Raw genomic sequence first — 5289 nt, forward strand, 5'->3', positions numbered from 1 at the left:
GAGAGCTTTATAATTTGATGGAGTATATTTTTTTTCCCTTGGGAAAAACAAATAGACAAGAGTTAGTTCACAGTAACACTATATTATACATCATTCTAGGACAATAAGCAACTGATGGGCTGCTTGAGACATTACTAAAATGTCTGAGTGTGTGTTTATGTGAAAATGTTGTGAAACAGAAAACTACTCTTTGCCTTGGACATGCCAGTAGGAGATAAGTACTATCTATATCAGGTGTCTAGCCAAGATTTAGGACTTATGGACAGTGTGAGATAGTGAACTCTGCCCTGTAGCTTTTCAGGATTTTTATAGTAACACAGTTCAATAATTTGTCAACCATTTAGCTAAAAAGCATTATTTTCAAGGTGTAAAAGAAAGCGGCTTTACAAAGGAAGTGCTGGGATAAATTATATGGCCTGGTTGCAGTGTGTATCACAAATGATGCATGTTGAAACTTGAGTTTCATGAAGGAGAAATTCTTTTGTCGGCCAGGCAACCATGCTGAGGCCAGAGCCTGTTCCACTGCCCCAGACAGGTGCAGGGTGGCCAGGGGGCACTGGGCCAGGCCCAGCCCCAGGCATCAGGCAGAACGCCATGGGCAGGAAAGGGGGAATCTGTCACAAGGCATGTCAGGACTAATCAGAGTTGCACACCCTTGGGACCAGGGAAATTCAGTGCTGAATCTGAAGCACATTCTGACTCCTAGAAGAAAGACTTCTTGTCTCCTTCCGGAAACTTCCTTCCTGCAGGAAAAAGCATCAGGCCTTTTTAGCTGCCTCTGTGGGATAGCTGTCATCTGAGCTATGTATCCCAGGGAAGATGCTAGATGACCTGACCAAAAGTGCTTGGCTTAACACAGCACCTGATGTATCCACTGGCAGGTTAGGGTGAAGGTAGGTATTGCCTTCCTCAGCCATTTCAACCTGTGCTGAGGGTGGATGGAAGGTGTTCCCATTGCTCCAAGGGGCAACTTCATGTGTTTTGGCAAGTTTTATCAGACCTTTAGGTGCAAAATTAGGATTAAATAAAATATATCCTTAACTATGTGCAGTTCTAGATCACTCATCTCAAAAGCAAATACTAAAAACTAGTAAAAGCTAAAAGAAGGACAACAAATATTGGAAGTATGGAATAGCCACCCATGGGAGCAGAGACTGCACAGCTGCACAGTTGTGCTAAGCACTCATTTAGGAAATACATTTGGCAAGCAAACCCAGATGTACTCATATACATACAGCTGGATACCAAGGGCATGGATAGGAATGAACTCCTTACCATCCCCTGAATTGAAATGCAGGAGCCAAGGATGATCCTATGAAATCAGAAGGAAGCAGTTTCAAGTTTTTAAGGGCAGGGAAATTTTGGAAGACAGAATCAATTTTTTAAATCAGTTATTTCTAAAAGTCATTAAAAACCTTCCTGTTCTAAGCAGGAAGAAGCACTTTTATATAAGCTGAAAATACATTTAAATTGCTGTAATATAAAAGACTGACTTCTGCTAAGCAGAATAAAGCAGCTTCAGATGGTGTGAACATCTGACTTCTTTGATTCTGCCTTCCTTGCAAAGACAACATTCCCAGATGATGTCTACATGAGAAAGCTTTTTGGTGTAACAGAAACAGATTAACATATTGGAGCATTGAAACATACTCAACAGAACAAACCATGTGTAGGATTTGAGACTCTCCAAATGACCAGCCTCTCATTTGGATCTCTGTTTCTCCATGTGGACATGCATATGCTTGGCCTGCAGCTGAAGCTCACCTTCTGGTTTTATTTCCTCCAGAAGGAATCTAGATGTGAACCAATGTGCTGCAAGACATGACCTCAGACTGAAAGAAAGTGTTAATAGTTTCTCAGCTTGTTCCCTTGAGTACCTATTACAGGCAGAAGTTCTGCAAGATAAAGGAAAGGCTTGTCCTCATCAGCAGTTTGTAGGAAATCAAACCAGCAGCTGACAGGAACTTGCACTGAGAGGAGTTAATGGAGTTTTAATGAGTGAGCTGGGCCAATAATCACACATCTACCTGGCTTCTGAACTGCCTTCATGATAGGAATGTAATTTTAGGCCATCTCCTTCTGAAAGATCTGAAAATTTGTACATTCTCATGGAGGATCATACTAGTTGTCAAATTTGTAGGGAACTAAGAGTAACAGGATTTCATAGATTAAGAACATTTGCATTTCTCCCATTCAAATTCCCAATTATCTAGCATCTGTGCTGAAAAAAAAAATCAACTGGTCACTGAACTTAAAACCCCTTTTGTTAAGAATAAAATCAGGAACCCCTCTTCATTAGTACTAGCGAATTGCTTTAAGGATTATCAGAAAAGGATGGTAGCAATAGAAGTGCTTAGTAAAATGAGAGATTACTAACACATGAATCCTTTCCTTAAATTCAGATCAGTGCATAATGATAATCTTCTTTTCTAAATGCAAGGGTGCAGATGTTTTGCTTATATAGATTATACTTACAAAGCTGAGTATTGCACTCATACAAAACTCTCTGAAATCAGCTTTTCATGTACACAACCCTGCAAAATAGCTGCTAGGATTAAGAGAATGAATTACAAATAAATAAAATAAAGTAAAAAAAAAGGATGTTTATCATATAACCACTCTAACAGCTAACCTGACTTCCCTGGTAGAACATTTCTACCCTAGGAATTTAACCTATGGGCACACATAATTAGCTCTTTCACCTTAAAGTTGCTGAAAGAAAGATTTGCTTAAGAAGATTAGGGTTTTTTAGTGTTCAATAGAAGTACTGACAAATGATCCTAAAATGATTATAGGGGAACTCTTTCAACACCATCTTCTGATCTTTTATTTTGAAATAGCATGCTTTTCAATCAAAAACCTTTTATCCTGACCTTTTGTGTTTTTCCAAATCAATGCTCAACTTTTAATACCTTCTGTATTCAAATCGTGCATGCAATAAGATGGTTTTCAAGGCTCTTTTCATCCACATGGATGATGACCACAATGGTCTCCTTAAATAGAACTTTAGGGCTAGTTTATTTCTTCTGGTCATTGTAACTGCATGCAGCTTCCTGTCTGCACTGGAGCACTTTACAATGCCTGTGCTGACACAAGTCTTTTTGAACCGTGCTATACCAAAATTACTTAAGTTAAAAAAAATGTCCAAAACGGGGGGATTTTTAAGGCCAGGTGGAAGCAAGAGAGGTGATGCTGAAAAGCAAATACAGAAGAAAGTTGACTCAGTCGGGTCATGGCAGGCAAATGGATTATTCCACCATTTTGCCTGTATACCATAAATTTGAGGTGTGCAGTAAACACTGTGATAGGGTAAGCACTGTAGGACACCTGCAGTGCCTCTGTAGCTATTGTGTGCATGACAGTCTATTTCCTCATAAAAGCTAAGGATCAGATTTTGAATTACTGATACAGACTTACAGAGTAATCCTCTTTTTTAAGGTATAGAATTATCTGGATCCTTCTTTGCTGCACAGTTTTATATGTGCATTGAAATTATGTGAGCTCTATTTCTATTTTTCCTATTCCTATAATTCTCAAGCTTGAGAAATTTATCATACTAAGCCGTTAGCATAATCTGAAAAATTAAGCAATCATTTAATCAACTGATGTAATAAAGAGAAATCAATTTATATTATAGATTCTTGTTCAGTAAAAATGAGTAGACTTTCCTACTTTAAGTTATGCTGCCATCTACAGGCAATCCAGGCTGGAAGAGGTCTCTGGCCTCTAGTTTAACTGCCTCCACAAAACAATGATAATAAAAATGGAAAAAGTATCTGATGCTCAATGCAGTTACTCACTATGCTCTGTTTGATGCCAGACCTCCCTTCCCGAACCCAGATCAGCTCCTCTTCCAGGTAACTTGCCCCAGTTTATGTACTGGGCATGGTGTTCTGTGGTGTGGAATATCACTTTGGTCAATTGAGGTCACCTGCCCCAGCTATGCTTTCTCCCAGTTTCCTTGTGTACCTCCTCACTGGCAGAGAAGAGACAAGAAAAAAGTCCTTGACTCAGGATAGTTAACTTAGCAAAAAGACCAAAAGACCAGAGTGTTACCAACACCATTATCATGCTGAATCCAAAACACAGCACTGTAACAGCTACTGTGAAGAAATTAACTCTACCCTAGCTGAAACCAGGACAGTTGCTGAGAGCTTTATCCCATTTGCTCTTACAAACCTCCTCAGATGGAGGCTGCAAAGCCTCTGGGGAACCTGTTCCACTACCTGATTATCCTCACAGGTAAAAAGTCCTTCCTTTTAACCATTGTAAATCTGTCATTTCAATTTAGGCTCATTGTCTCTTGTTCTGCCACACTCACTATGAAGAGCCTGACTCCACCTTCTGGCTAACCTCCTCACAGGTACTGTGAGCTCCTGTTCCCACCCAAACTATATTTTTTCCGAGTTGATGAAGCCCAGTTCTTTCAGCTTCTCCTCAAATGACAAGGGCTCTAGTGCCCTAATAGCTCAGAGGCTCTTTGCTGAACTTGGTACAGTTCTTGTACATTTTTCTTGTGCTAGGGAGCAAAACCGAATGTGAAAGTTAAATGTGGTCAAACAACGGCTGGAAACTGGGATGTAATACTTTCCCAAGATCTATTGGTTGTGTCCCTGCTAACCTATTCCAGAAGGCTGTTGCTCATCCTTGCTGCCAAGGAACAGAGCTGGACAGGGCCCCTGTTCAGCTGCTCACCATGCCCCTGCACAGCTGGGCAGCAGCACTGGTGCTTCCTTCCCACGGGTAGCACTTCACATTTGTCCTTGCTGAGCGGCGTACAGTTCCCATTGACCTCTTCCTTCCACATATCTAGGCTGCCCTGAACAGCAGCCTGACCCTCCAGAATATCCATTTGTTCCCTTCATTCGGTGTCATCTGCAGATTCAATGAAGGTGAATTCCATCCACTCCTCCAGGCCACTGACAAAGACAAGAAGCAGGATGGGCCCAGAAGACACCCCAGTGACACTCACTCCAGGGAGGGTGACACCCCTTACCTACTACTCTCTGCACCTCATCATCCAACCACATTTTCACTCATCTGGTTGTCCACCTATCCAAACCACAATATCCCAATTTCGTTTCACAAATATTATGGTACAGTGGCAAACAGATGAGGTAAATGATGTTTTTTGTTTTACCCTTTTTCAAAAATCCACTCATTTTATCACAGTTAACTGCCTTTTTTTACTTAATCAAAAAGAAAATAGAAAAGTTTTTTTGCTGAAGTCGGTTAGTATTTTTTTTGGTACTACCACAAGACTTGACAGTAACAGGAATAGAGCCTATA

This window comes from Passer montanus, unplaced genomic scaffold (genome assembly GCF_014805655.1).
Source record: "Passer montanus isolate IOZ18808 unplaced genomic scaffold, ASM1480565v1 scaffold6, whole genome shotgun sequence".
NCBI lineage: Eukaryota > Metazoa > Chordata > Aves > Passeriformes > Passeridae > Passer > Passer montanus.